This window comes from Bombus bifarius, unplaced genomic scaffold (assembly GCF_011952205.1).
Source record: "Bombus bifarius isolate JDL3187 unplaced genomic scaffold, Bbif_JDL3187 scf7180000008314_frag, whole genome shotgun sequence".
In the NCBI taxonomy this organism is placed as follows: domain Eukaryota; kingdom Metazoa; phylum Arthropoda; class Insecta; order Hymenoptera; family Apidae; genus Bombus; species Bombus bifarius.
Window position 1 is genome coordinate 8,671 of NW_022884587.1, and position 16,018 is coordinate 24,688.

General features: G+C 37.6%; 1 pseudogene; it reads right to left on the reverse strand.

Moving 5' to 3' along the window:
- Positions 1–13,025: 13,025 nt before the first annotated feature.
- On the reverse strand, positions 13,026–15,737 carry LOC117212530 (annotated as a pseudogene).
- Between the last annotated feature and the right edge of the window lie 281 nt (positions 15,738–16,018).

Here is a 16,018-nt window from a genome sequence, read left to right on the forward strand (position 1 = left end):
TGTCCTCCGTCCGCACTCAAAATACTATCTACATGCTATAATTAGGGATTCAATTTTATAATACGTTGCCTCACTTTCCATCACTGCTTTCCTACTATCAGTCACTTGAACTGTAACATAAACCAGTCTTTTATTTCCAATACTATTCTGCATACCATTTATCAGGAACAATACATTTTATTTGTTAATCTAATAAGATACGAAGTTCCTCATGTGTCCTAATATCAATCAATGGATAAGTGAATTGAAATCTGTGGAAATAATGTAATATCGGAAAATAAGGATAGAAATTTTTTCCCGATTACTTGCAACTTATTAATATTAAATTGAATATACATATATAAATTGGACAGGAAACGATATTTGTTTAACGGAAACTAAATGCAATACTCGTATCTATATCAAATAACTTTACAGTTATTTGACCACTCTCGTCACAACGAATCTAACACACACACACACTCTCTCTCTCTAACAACTGTATCAATTCTCACAACTCTACTCTTCGACGACTCGATACCTCTAACTACTCTACTCTTCGACGACCCAATTAGCTCTGATTCTCGCAACACACACACTTTTCGACTCGCCTTGCTTAGCGAAACCGTCCTTCTTCTAACGTTGTCTATTGTTTCCCTCATACCTATGTAAGAACTACCAACTACGTGCCTTTTGTCACGTAGGCACTCTTAAATGTAAACGAACCACAGAAACACGACGTACACGGTTTTTCTATTTGTTGAAGTGGTTACCACTTCTAAGAAAACTCTACATCTGGTCTTTTTTAGTTTTCTCAAGCGCTGAAGCCATCGACAGCGCGTAGACAAAAGACTGCGACGAAGTCAGGCCATAAACAGTAGACAGGCGACGTTGGCTTCGGCGTTTTTCAGTTATTAGGTAACACAGCTAGCGTGCGGATCTGGACCAGCTCAAATTGTATTTTTACTTATTACACTTCTATTTAAATATATTTTCTACCTTACAATTTATCCACGTGTTTCCTCTGTTTACACACCGAATAACCTCAACAGGTTATGGGCCCAGGGCTGTAAATTGCAAGGTAGAAACGTGAAGTGAATAAATTGTTAAAGTGTTGTGCTTAGTAAAATAAGGGATAGTGCTAAAATGGAATCAGCGAGTGCGAAGGTCGAGATGTTACGCGGCGAAGAAAATTGGCTCCAGTGGCGTTTTGTTATGCGTACACTTTTGGAGGAAGATGACGACCTGATCAACGTGTGTGAAGGGAATTTGTGTCATCCAGGTAACAACGCGGAGAAAGAAATCGCTCGTGGAAGATTTTTGAAAGCAGATCGATTAGCGAGAAAATTAATCGTGACCTCAGTAGGAAAGAAACCGTTGGATCTTCCTTTATGTTGCACGACAGCACATGAAATGTGGAAAAAGCTGAATACAGTATATGACATGAAGTCGGATGAGAATTTAAATATGGTCCAGAAGCAGTTCTTCGATTTTAAATGGGAAGAATCTGAAAATGTCTCTTACAACCTATCAAAGTTGGAACTCATAGCGGCGAAGATGAAAGTCCTTGGGAGTGAAATTGGCGAGAAAATGCTGATAACACGCATTTTATCGGTGTTACCAAACAAATTCGATCATTTTCACAGTGCGTGGGATTCCGTGGAAGAAGAAAAGAAGACCTTAGACAGGCTTAGTACCAGGCTGATGACGGAAGAAATTAGATGGAAGAAAGACGACCAGGAAACATCGGTGGCAATGGTAACAAAAGGTAATAATTATAAAAGGGAACAGCAGAAGCAAGTAAACGTGAATACGAGAAACAAGGACCAAGTTGCTTTAACTGTGGAAAAGTTGGCCATCTAAAGAAGGATTGCTTTAGATGCTTTATATGCAAAAGGAAAGGCCACACCAGCAAAAACTGTTTTAAAAATAACAAAAGAAGCAACAGTAGAGACAACCAGGAACCTAGAAACCAAAATCGGGATCACAGCGGAATTGGTCTATTAGGAAGTACCTCAGCGATACAAACGGCAAACCCTGATGTTTGGATAATCGACTCAGGAGCTACGGATCACATGACAGGACGACGGGAATGGTTCAGCGTTTTCGAAGAATTCGATAACACGGTGAAGATAGAGATCGGCGATGGTACGTTCATGGATGCGTGCGGCAAAGGAAAAATCAGAGTAGAGACTTTTGTGGACGGCAAATGGGTAATATGTACAATGAACGATGTTCTATACGTACCAGATATGAAAAGAAATCTGTTTTCGATTAGATCTGTCGCAAGAAGGGGCATAGATTTTTGTATTTCAAAGGAAGAGACCAATTGCATATTTTTACAAAATCAGAAAATAATAGCAAGAGGTTCTGTTATCGGAAATTTGTATAAAGTAGATATGCGAGTTATCATACCGTCAGTTTGTAATTTTAGCAATAGAGCGGAGTCAAACGCGGACACATTGCAGTTATGGCACGAACGGCTATGTCATCAGAACATCAGACATGTTAAAGAATTCTTAAAGAATTCAAATATGAAAGTTGTAGAGGATAATAACATTTTCTGTGAAGGTTGCGCGTACGGGAAACAGCATAGATCGAGTTTTCACGAGAAAATCAATCGGGCGACTAAACCTCGCGAAATTATTTATACGGATGTATGTGGACTTATGGAAGTCGAGTCATTAGGCAAGAAACTGTATTTTCTGACATTTAAAGACGATTTTTCGAAATTCACAAAGATTTACTTCTTACGACGTAAGTCAGAAGTAATTGAAAAACTAAAAACCTTTTGCCTAGAAGTTGAAAATCAATTTAAGGATAAAATTAAAGAAATTCATAGTGATGGAGGGAAAGAATTCCAAAATAAAGAAGTCAAAGAATTTTTAAGAAGTCAGGGAATTAGGCACACGATTAACGTCCCATACACTCCTGAACAGAATGGTGTCGCAGAGAGGGAAAATAGAATAATAGTAGAGGCAGGTCGGTCGATGCTATATTCGAAACCAAATCTACCGCTGTTCTTATGGGCCGAAGCCATGAACACAGCAGTACATGTCATAAATAAGACGGGGCCGACAAGACAAGATAAGAAAACACCATATGAACTGTGGTACGGGAAACCGCCGAATTTAGAAAAGTTTAGGGTTTTCGGTACTGAGTGCTTTGCTCACATACCTGCGGAGAAAAGGACAAAACTTGACAAAAAGGCTAACAAAGGATATTTGGTAGGCTATTTAGATGACGGACGAGGGTATCGAGTGTACGTGCCAACAGTAAAAAATGTAATATTAAGCCGTGACGTAATATTTAAGCCTGAACTAGAAAATGCGAAATTCGTAAAATTAAGTTTACCGAAAATTGTCGAGCGCGAAGATGTGAGTGCGCAGAGCGATAGAGCATGTACGTATGAAAGTGCAGAGAGTGAACATGAAAAACAACCTCATGGAACTAGCGACAATGTGAGACAATTGAGAGATAGAGATAAGATCAAACGAACCGATTTTTATGGTAACCCAGTAACGTACGTAGCGGAAAAATTACCGGTGGATTTTAACGAAGCGATGAGATCCGAAAAGAAAGAGTTATGGGAAACAGCTATGAATGATGAAATGAAATCGCACCATGAAAATAAGACGTGGATACTTGTAGAAAAACCTAAAGATCAGAAGGTACTTAGCAATAGGTGGGTTTTAACGATAAAGCTAAATCCGGACAACTCGGAACGATACAAAGCGCGACTTGTAATAAAAGGGTGTTCACAGAAAGAAGGCATAGATTATAAGGAAACATATAGTCCCGTTGCTCGGTTTGACACAATTAGATTAATGCTCAGTATTGCAGCCAAAAATAATTTACATCTCGGACAGTTCGACATTAAAACCGCATTCTTATATGCAAGTCTGAAAGAAGATATTTATATGAAACAACCTAAAGGTTATGATGATGGTACAAATCGGGTTTGTAAATTGCTAAAAAGCCTATATGGCTTAAAGCAGTCTCCAAGATGTTGGACGGAACGTTTCACAAAATTTATCTCGAACTTAAAATTTTATCAGAGTAACGCAGATCCTTGTTTTTATATTTATACAGAAGACGACAAATTAATGTTGATGACCATATACGTAGACGATGGACTGGTAGCAGCTTCAGACGAATCTTTAATTGATAAATTCTTCGATGATTTAAATGAAGAATTCAAAATTACGAGTTCGAAAGAAGTAAAGAGTTTTCTTGGACTTGAAATTAATAGATTAGAAGATGGTTCAATATTCATTCATCAGAGTAGGTATATCGAAAACATATTGGAAAAATTTAATATGAATGAGGCAAACAGTGTTTCTACACCTATCGAGACTAATTGGAACGAAAGTAACATAGGCGATAATGATTGTAACGCACCATACAGAGAAGCCGTAGGGAACTTAATGTTTTTACAAACCGTAAGTAGGCCAGATATTAGTTTTGCAATAAATATAGCGGCGAGACACTTAGAGAATCCAAACCAGTATCAATGGAAATTAGTCAAACGAATTTTGCGCTACATAAAAGGGACCGCAGACATGGGACTCTTATATACAAAAGCAGGCAGTCTCGAAACCTTTAGCGACGCTGACTATGCAGGCGACAAAGAAACAAGAAAGTCGACATCAGGCGTTGTATGTAAGTATGCGAATGCGGCCATCACATGGCAATGTAAGCGACAACAATGTATAGCTCTATCTACGACCGAAGCTGAATATGTCTGTGCAGCCTCAGAAGCGAAAGAAATTATGTGGCTAAAGAAAATATTTCTTGAATGTAAATTAGAGATCCTTAAGTATATGCTATGTGTAGACAATACTAGTGCCGTGAAATTAACTAAGAATCCAGAATTCCATCAAAGAAGTAAGCATATTGACGTAAGATATCATTTCTTGCGAGATTTATACAATAGAGGCGAAATTGATATAACGTATGTAACAAGCGAAGAGCAATTGGCAGATATATGTACAAAGGCGTTGCCAAAACCGAGATTTGAATATTTAAGGAAAAAGTTAGGTTTGAAAAGTAAAAAAGATATTAAGAGGTAATTGTTTGTAAACATGTAGAGTTTTTAGGGAGGGTGTCGAAGTGATTATTACTTCTCAAAAAAAAAGAGGAAAAGCTCTGCATGATCTGTTTAGTCTTCTAGTTTTCTTGTGTAATAAATTAATTTGTATGGAAAAGAGAAAGGCGGCTGGCAAATGTACTTGAGAAGGCATTGACAAATTAATTTTCAGATATTTACGACAAGAGTTAGAAAATATTAAGAGATAATTTGTAAATTTGAGATAATTGTTTGTAGGGATGTAGAGTTTTAGGGAGGGTGTTGAAGTGGTTACCACTTCTAAGAAAACTCTACATCTGGTCTTTTTTAGTTTTCTCAAGCATTGAAGCCATCGACAGCGCGTAGACAAAAGACTGCGACGAAGTCAGGCCATAAACAGTAGACAGGCGACGTTGGCTTCGGGGTTTTTCAGTTATTAGGTAACACAGCTAGCGTGCGGATCTGGACCAGGTCAAATTGTATTTTTACTTATTACACTTCTATTTAAATATATTTTCTACCTTACAATTTATCCACGTGTTTTCTCTGTTTACACACCGAATAACCTCAACAACTTTTAATTATTTTTTTGAAGCACTAGTATCAAATAAAATTGCGTCATTACGAATACAAAAACAATAACGTTGATATAAAAATATCATCCCGAAACACAGTTTAACGTGATACAAGTGTATTATTTTAATTTCAGCAGAAAATATCTAATCATATTTAACAATTTTGAAAAACATACCTCTACTAAACTATCATTATCTTTTCCTGTACAATCGGCAAGGCCCTGGACAGCAAGCAGTTCAGCAGTTGTTAAAAAACTAGCCAATTGTTCCCGAACCACATTTACTTCACCCTGATACATAAAATCAACCAATGCAGCCAAATCATCGAAATTTACATTACATTACGAGATAAAAATATGACCTTTTTCATCTTAATGTCTCCCAAAAACGGATTTAGCAGAAAGTATACGACATGTATAACGATCCAATTAGAAACTACCAGAGCATGTGTATTTTAAGCGGATCTTTAAACGTCGATTAAACGCGTTCTCTATCCAATCCTGGCTGAAACATAATTACTCACACTCCCAGTATCCCACCTCTATGTCATTCCAATCAACGTACCATGTAAACACGATTCCAACGCGTTCCAGGAATAGAGTCAACTGTCTGTAGTTGTTTAGCTGTACACGACGAGTATAATTTTTTCGTGTACTCCTCCAGTACAAAACAGACACCCAAACGACAATATTTCAACACAAAAATATTTAAAACAATAGTTATAAAAGCATGATACTTAATACCGCGCTTGACATCGGGTATAAGCAAAAATAAATTTCTTCAAACAAATTTCAAGTTAAATCTTTAGCTTGTGTAATTATATCAAACTTGCTCAATTAACAACGAGCAATTTCCATCGTGTTTTGACAACTGACTCATCGACGATGTTTTTCCTTGCAATTGAGAAAGGAATGTGCATAATTTTGTCCTCCGTCCACACTCAAAATACTATCTACATGCTATAATTAGGGATTCAATTTTATAATACGTTGCCTCACTTTCCATGATTGCTTTCCTACTATCAATCACTTGAACTGTAATATAAACCAGTCTTTTATTTCCAATACTATTCTGCATACCATTTATCAGGAACAATACATTTTATTTGTTAATCTAATAAGATGCGAAGTTCCTCATTTGTCCTAATATCAATCAATGGATAAGTGAATTGAAATCTGTGAAAATAATGTAAGATCGGAAAATAAGGATAGAAATTTTTTCCCGATTACTTGCAACTTATTAATATTAAATTGAATATACATATATAAATTGGACAGGAAACGATATTTATTTAACGGAAACTAAATGCAATACTCGTATCTATATCAAATAACTTTACAGTTATTTGACCACTCTCGACACAACGAATCTAACACACACACACACTCTCTCTCTCTAACAACTCTATCAATTCTCACAACTCTACTCTTCGACGACTCGATACCTCTAACGACTCTACCCTTCGACGACTCAATTAGCTCTGATTCTCGCAACACGCACACTTTTCGACTCGCCTTGCGTAAGGAAACCGTCCTTCTTCTAACGTTGTCTATCGTTTCCCTCATACCTATGAAAGAACTACCAACTACGTGCCTTTAGTCACGTAGGCACTCTTAAATGTAAACGAACCACAGAAACACGACGTACACGGTTTTCTATTTTCAACTGATTTCTAATTCGAATTACTTTACGATATTACAATAAGTATCTAGTAATACGACTTCCGAACCGATGTTATTATTGCAATGACTGTTAAATTTCAAAACAATTCCCTATCCATGTTAAACATATTACGTATATGTGCATGTGTAGTATTTTGATTAGTTGCTCTACTTGCGGTAGTTCGCCATTCTGGATCACCTAGACTCAGCAAAGATGCATTCAATTTATCCATGCCTTAAAAAGCTCTGTAGCGGCACAAGAGTTAGAATTTGCTTCAAGCCATGTTGTTGTTTTGCTTCGGAATATCAAGAGGTATTGTAAGGAATTATAAGCTCCGGGCAAAACAATGGCGCCGCTACATGTATCCGTAAAATAAGACGAATTTGTATCTTTTGACCTTCTTCTGACGATTATGACTAAACGAACGTGATCGCAAACGATTCAGTATAAACTGTGACTAAACGTCTGTATAGATATCGTTTTGCGACAAGATCTGTTTTAAATACACTAACGAGTACACATATTGGTAGTCTCATTATTCGATCCCGTACAGCTCTTATTAAGGAAGATAGAGGCCTGTGACAGTATTCAGCTTGGCCAACTTTGAACAGGGCATATTGATAAGCCAGAGTAACTCACATACAAATTTTTTATTTTTTTTTTTTTACGTGGAGAAATCCTCATGGACACTCCGCTGTTGCAGTAATTGCGTAACAGCAGAGTATTGTCGGACTCTTACCGACTAAAACTCCACGATGACCACCCGACGCGTATGACAGGGATGCTCCAGGATTCTCTTATGAATTAACTTCAGTTGCACCCCCTTCACGCGTTCTCTAGTTCTAGCCAGTCCTAGTATTTCCTGAATATTGAATTGGCGTTAGGGGGGGCCATTACCCCTAGCGCAGTCTCTCCTTATTGATATTCAGTGGAGGCTTGTCTTGTGTGCTTCGACAACTCGCATACAACCTGGTGGTACAAGCTATGAAAACACTTTTCCGGACATGAGAAGACACATTAGCACAGATAACGTACAAAAGGTATTAGGGCCCACCAAATAAGATTTGCTACAATTTGCTGTAGTTCGTCACAATAAGCCTATGAGTATCGCGTGTCAAACGATTTTCGAATTAGTTGATGCTCGGATGTTCAAGATACGGAAGCGCGGAGTGATGAGACGTTTATGTACAACTTGATCATGGTGCAACCCATTCATCAGCCAGAAAACTTCATGCACGATTTTCTAAAAAGAAAGACATTTCCCCCCTTCTTTATGCCGTACCAATCCTCTCTCGTCGGTCCTTATCTCATACAGAGACAGGCCAAATAATGTTGCCGATGACGGCCAACAGCCTGGGTACATGTACGGGTCTCTTGCCTGCGACAGAATTTCGTTATGTGTAGTATGCGGGGCAGAAAAGCATTTTTGCCATTAATATGAACTAGAAGATTACAGAAAAACTGTAAACATTTTCCAAATTTTATTAATTTCATTTCATTTCTTAAAGTCTACAAAACTGTTAATCAACATTAAGCAAATATACAAAATCTTGACGTACAGTATAATGGAGCGAATATTAGAAACGATACTACTAAATCTACAAGCTAAAATGTACTATACAAATTTTCTTCAAACTATAAAACATACAAAGTATATATTTCTGAAAATAAAAAATATCGGATCAAACACTCTTCGAACATACCTCGAACGCTCATTATTACGTATATTACCAAACCAATACATATAATATAATATATAAACCAAACCAATGAAAGGCGCAGAGACTGGAGAACATGGGGTCCTCGAGCGTGCAGTACGCTTCAGCATCGCTGCAAACACCAACTCCCTCCGCTTGTCCCAATGCCATCTCGTACGGTGAGACTGCAAACAAAAAATATCTATATATACATCAAGATAGTAATGCGATTTCTATTCTTGCAGCACCGACGTAATACACGGTGCTCCGTAATCGCTCGAGATTCCATTTAGTTGTTGAAATCTCTACGCATTTGGTAGATAAAACGATGCGAGAAATCCTCTTGTCACAGTTAGGTCTTCCAAACCTGATCGCTTGCATTTTTCCCGCTACTTCAGCGTTGTAACGTTACTTTTATTTCTGCCAACTTAGACACGACATCGTCTAAACTGCCCACTTCAGGACACGATGGCTCCTCCCGGGGATTCTGTTGAGACGATCCCGGATTTTCCGTGTCCTCACCATTGTAGAGTTCATAATTTGTATAATTTACCTTCTTCTTCAAGCATTGTTTTTTAAATTTCTGCCATTTTGAAGCTGCTGATAATCGCCGGATGCGCAAATCATTTTTAGCTTTGGAAAGAGCGCACGTCAGCATTGCTTTAATCCGTAAATCGCGTCTGCGCATTCGGCGACACTTTGATCTTTTGCGGCGAACTTCGTCAATCCATGTTAGTAACCGTTCTGTTTCTGGCTTGTTGGCGTTTGTTTTTGAAAGTCCCTTCTTTGTCCTCGCCATGCTTTCTCAACTATTTCACCCAATTATTGAGTAAGTAAAATGTATACCAACCTGTATCCGGCTCGTGTTTGTTGTAGAACAAAACAGAAGAGATTCACACAACTGCACACAAAGGATTTGAAACCACCGAGCAAAACACCCTCCTCACAGCACAGTCGTAAGATGACTAAGGGAAGTCTACGCTGCGCGTCTGAAGTCCGTTTTCCATACCCCCTCCCCTGTCTTTATGACGTAGTCTTACGCGCGAAAATGGAAACTAGTTCCGTGTAAAATCTTACGTTGGCCTTACATTCTAAGAATTTTTGAAAAATACTTCAATCCAATTAATTTTTAAATATATGTGCGACAATTTTAGTGCTAAATTTTATATATTTTGTACATTATATTAAAATTCTTGATTTTCAGGAAATAATCAATAGCGTGATTGATCGTACGGATTCTTCCGTTCGTTGCCCAGCGCCATCCCCACTAGCGTGCGTTCGTGAGATGCACCACGGCAGTTAGCACGTGCATGCTTTTTCAAAAAACGCCGGAAGAAACGTGAGGATATGGATGGAACACTCTAGATGGGCACGTCGAGAAGCTACTAGATGGTTCTGTGCCACATGTGACGCCACACAGACAGCCACACAGGTCACACTCATTACTGCATAGAGAGTGGGGCTCTAAACCTTTTCAAGGGCCATGGGTCACTAAGCCAGTTAGTCTATGAATAACTAGCCAACTGTCTACATTCCAGAACGCACATTTATAATTCGTGTAACAATTGTTTAATAAATATCACATTATATTATTTCAAGCACAAACATTGTGTTTTCCACAGATTATGAATCTTAATCCCAAGATTAAATTCTAACGAACATAAATCTTGTAAAAGTAATATATTAAATTACATTCAAATCAAATATATGAACAGATCTATTGACTTTTAATTATTTTTTTGGAGCACTATCAAATAAAATTGCGTCATTACGAATACAAAAACAATAACGTTGATATAAAAATATCATCCCGAAACACAGGTTAACGTGATACAAGTGTATTATTTTAATCGTCGGATTTCGCGGTGTCGGTTCCGGAAGGAATTTTACGTTCGGGAAAGTTTCGACGAACATTATTATAGACAATGAGTCGTACTGTATAACCATACACGTAGTTCCAGACACAGTGATGCAACATTCGCTTATTATTGGCGCAGACTTTTTGGACACTGTTGAAATAAGTATAAAAGGGAGAGAATCTTTTATTAGTAGAATAAAGGACGAAAATCCCGATGAGTGTCCGGAAGTCCTCAAGATAGATGTAGAGACACAGGCGAGTGAGATAGATTTGTCACACTTTAAGGACATGCAACATAGGCTAAAAAGAGATTTGAAGAGAACCAAGGCATTGCTAAGAGACGCTCAGACGATGCTGGAGAGATCGAAAGGTGATTCGACGGGTAAAGCAGCTTAACGACAGCTGAAGAACCAGTTAGAAGATGCAGAATGCGCTAGAGCAGTAGCAGTTAAAGCGAAACAGGCACTGGAGCAAGAACTGAATGAGACGCAGGCTTCGTTGCAGGAAGTACTGCGGCAACGTTCCGAAGCAGAAGATCGTGTTAATGTAGCTAGTCGCGAACGAACTGAGCTACTGTCGCAATTGGAAGAAAATAAAGAAGAGTTGGCAGAAGTTTTGAAGAAGTATCGGGCAGCTGTGCAGCAAGTGTCGGAGGAACGGAGAATAGTGGCAACACACGTGGTGATTGGTAAAGTGGACCACGAGATGGTGTCCTCGTCGGATTCTTGCGGCCAGCAGGAGGACTTAGCGAACATCACGAGGAGGAAGAATCTGGCTAAACAACAGCAACAGGATGTTGTTGATGATATTTGCGAATTTACTGAGAAGGATAGCGTTGCGGGTGTGAGGGTTGTTTCAAGTTTTCGGATAGACTCGAAGAGAGTCAATGCAAGGCGAACGAAAAAACAAGGGAAGTCGCACGTGCGGAATCCCTCCAATAATATCGATACGAAGATTCGATATACAGAGGATGTGGATGACGAGGACGACGATGGGATTGTCGAGGACACGATGAACGTGAAGACCTTCGAAAAAAGAAGAGATCATAGTCTCGGTAGATGGTAAGTTGTTAACGTCTTCCATATACGAACCGAGCCTACGAAAATGTCACGATGCTGCCACGACGATCAAAGCCCCTGACAAGAGTGAAATGGGTAAACAAACAACGGAGAGGAAGATAGAGGAAGAGCGAAAGAGGAGCAGTAGAATCGAGGACGAACAGGCCGCGGTGTTCCAAGAGGAACGGGATCAGTTGCGTGCAGACGCAAAGAGACGGATTGAGGAGATCCAAATCCGAAACAAGCGGGCGTATAACAGGAGACGCAAGAAGACGACAGCATACAGGACGAGAGATCTAGTGGCAATCGAGAGGATGCAGAAAGGTCCCGGGCTAAAGCTGCATCCGAAGTTTCTTGGACCGTATCGGGTGATAAAAGTCCTGCGAAATGACCGATACATAGTGCAGCGAGAGGGGGAGCACGAAGGGCCACGTACAACTTCCACGGCAGCCGAACACATGAAATGGTGGAATGCTGACGATAGTGATGTAAGTGCGAGCGGCGATGATGAGCACATCTGAGGGCAGATGTGATTGTCAGGAAAGGCCGATTGTAATATCGTAGAATAGCTTTGATTGGAGATCGGCTGAAATTAGAAAGCACCGTGTACGTCGTCTTTCGTGGTTTGTTTACATCCAAGAGTGCCTAGTAACAGTGACGCGAGAAAAGATAAGCAGAGTCAAAACAGAAGTACGGTTTCATATTTCAAGGAGTGGCAATCGAGAGGCCAGAGTATGTGAGCCGAAAAGTGTGTGTGTGTGTGTGTGTGTGTGTGTGTGTGTGAGGACGAGAGCAAGAGCGAGCACGACCGAGCAGGGGTGCATTGGCGAAGATCAGAGTTGATCGAGACGTCGAAGCATAGAGTCGTTAGAATTGAGTTGCGAGTGTTAGAGTTGCTAGAGAGAGAGAGAGAGAGAGTTACCAAATAGTTGTCAAGTTATTTGTCGTAAGTACGAGCGTTGCATTTAGTTTTCCTGTTAATCAAACATCGTTTCTCTGTCTAACTAATATCTGTATTTTCAATCCATTATTAATAAATTATAATTAATCGGACAAAATTACACCTTTAATATATTCCGATACTACAAGTGCGACAATTTTAATGCTAAATTTTATATATTTTGTACATTATATTAAGATCCTCCATTTACAGGAAATAATCAATAGCGTATGAAGGTGTACTGCACGTATTATTTGGCACGTACATTAATGTTAATGCAAGAATAATTATTCCAATGATTTTAAGTTACACATATAATAGATAAAGTAGGCTGTAGACTATGAAATTCGTATGAAATAAGCAGAGAATAGTAACTAAATAAATGTATATGTCGGAGATGAAAGGAAAACCGGAGCCTTCCCTTTGCAATTTTGAGGAAGCCTTCTAATGCTTTAGCCTAGATTTTATCATAACTGTAATTAAGCAATTGTCGTTTGTAATTGTTTGTCATTTGTGAAAGCGAAAGTGGGTTCGAGGTGACAACTGGTCGCCGAACGTAGCCACGGTCACGGGATAAACGTTTTGCCTGACGAAGGTGTGGATCGGTTGTATTGTTCTCCCTAGAAATCACATAGAATTGTACTGTAGAGATGTCGATATAATGGGACACACGTTGTATTAGGAATCAATCTCCAGACAGAAACTGCCGAGTAACGGCGTTTGGATCTTTCTCGATGTTTCCAAAGAGTATACAACAAACTTTTGACAGAAATTGCCTAGCAACAACGATTGGAACCTTCTCGATGTCTCCAGCGAGCATATAACAAACAAATGCAGTCGTATAGCGAAAAAGATTTTCATCAGATATTCATTCGTGTGATCGCCTTGGAAAGTGATACATCGACCAATTTACCGAGTGTCTCAGCAATCGTATTTTTGTGTCTAAAATTATAAAAGTAAAGAGTTATCCCGTTGACCGTGGATTCGTTTGAACCCCGGAAACATTGTTAATAGCGTTAATTAAATTCGTTATTCGTTAAACCTATCAATCGTTAATTTCATTACTCGTTAAATTTATTATTCGTAAGACATATTATTCGTACCTCTTATTGTTCGTTAAACTTATTATACTTTAATCTAATTATTAGTTAAACTTATCGTCTGTTAATCTTATCATTCATTAAACTCAGTATTCTAATATTTTGTAAAATCTTGTATATGCGCGTAAATATAATCTCTGTCTCGTAAAACGATGGCTAACTCAAACGAAGAATCGTTACGCGCCTTAAATCTTAATGTTAACCCGACATATATGTATATGGAATATAAATCTTGTAAAAATAATATATTAAATTACATTCAAATCAAATATACGAACAGATCTATTGACTTTTAATTATTTTTTTGAAGCACTAGTATCAAATAAAATTGCGTCATTACGAATACAAAAACAATAACGTTGATATAAAAATGTCATCCCGAAACACAGTTTGACGTGATACAAGTGTATTATTTTAATTTAAGCAGAAAATATCTAATCATATTTAACAATTTTGAAAAACATACCTCTACTAAACTATCATTATCTTTTCCTATACCATCGGCAAGGCCCTGAACAGCAAGCAGTTCAGCAGTTGTTAAAAAACTAGCCAATTGTTCCCGAACCACATTTACTTCACCCTGATACATAAAATCAACCAATGCAGCCAAATCATCGAATTTTACATTACGAGATATTATAACAGGATGCTGACATGGATTTTCGTAGAATAGAATAAGTATCATTTATAAAATATATGTTAACAGTAACAAATTATTAAATTCTTAATTTCACTTTACCTTAAATAAATCTCTAAAATATGTACTACATGCAGATAATAGCAGTTTGTCTGCTCTTATTCCTTTTTCCTTCGCAGCTTAAATTTACATCAACGAGATCTTCTTCTGTTCTCAGCGTATCAAAAGCACAAGTAATATGTTTTAAGTAATTATTCCACCTAAGAGAAAACTGTTGAATCCGTAAAACAATTATATTAAATTTGCAATTTTCAATCTGAAAAACATTTGACTTCAATGAGTATATTTTGATTTTTACCTGCCAGAAAACTGATGGAACAAAAATTTGTTACAACAATCATGTACTTATGTAATTAAAACAAGACAAAGCTTTTATAAATATAAAAATTGTCATGAAAATTTTGATGCAACGCATTTGAACATTTTATGACTCATTGTATCAACACCACATTATTTCTTTTTTTGTGAGTATAATAAAACCAATAATATTTAAACAATACATACTTGTTTAGATGCCTTTCACAATATGACTTTCCCATAGAGCAGGTGGCTTATTACAAAATTCACGTCATAAATGTAATTTTCTTCAACTTCCTAAAGCAAAAGTTATAAGTGTCCACCCAGGAATACCCAACATTTTGAAACACTTAAATAATACAAATTTCATATTTGGGTATTACATATTTCTAAGAATTTAACACTACCATGCTTACCATGCTTTCATTAGCATGCTTCAAATGACTTTATATTGAAATTATTTGTATGGTATGCCCATTTCCTTATCACCCTTTATTTTTCTTTCTCCTTCTGCGGAAGAGTTAAAACTATTTGTATCCTCCCTATATTTGTCTATTATACATCCTACATACTTTCACAAATAACAAAAAATAGCAAGGACAAATATAGCTTCAATGTATACGGTCATCACAATGAAATGTGAATTACCTTCTGCAGATCTAAAATATTAAACGTGAAACGATGATCTTAATTTGGAATAGATTATAGATACACAATCTGTTCGTTTCTTCCTTTCTTAGCAATGATCTGTTCCATTGTCAAACAAGTATTTCCGTCAGTAGCCGGATGAAATGCAAATTTATATTGTGTTATTATATTGTATTATGCTTATCATTATACTGCAAGTACTTTGAATCACTGAAATTGTAGAACCATTTCCTGTTATGGAATGCAACACATACAGCACGAACACGTTTTCCATTATCAAAAAACGCCATACAAATGTCTCATCCATTGTATTAAAATGATAAGAGATAGACACAGCACCAAGCCTGCAGGTCATAATACAACAAGTTGCACCAGTTTATCAATTTTCCCCAATTATTTTCAATGTTTACAATAATCATCCTTTGTTTCGACCGTTCGC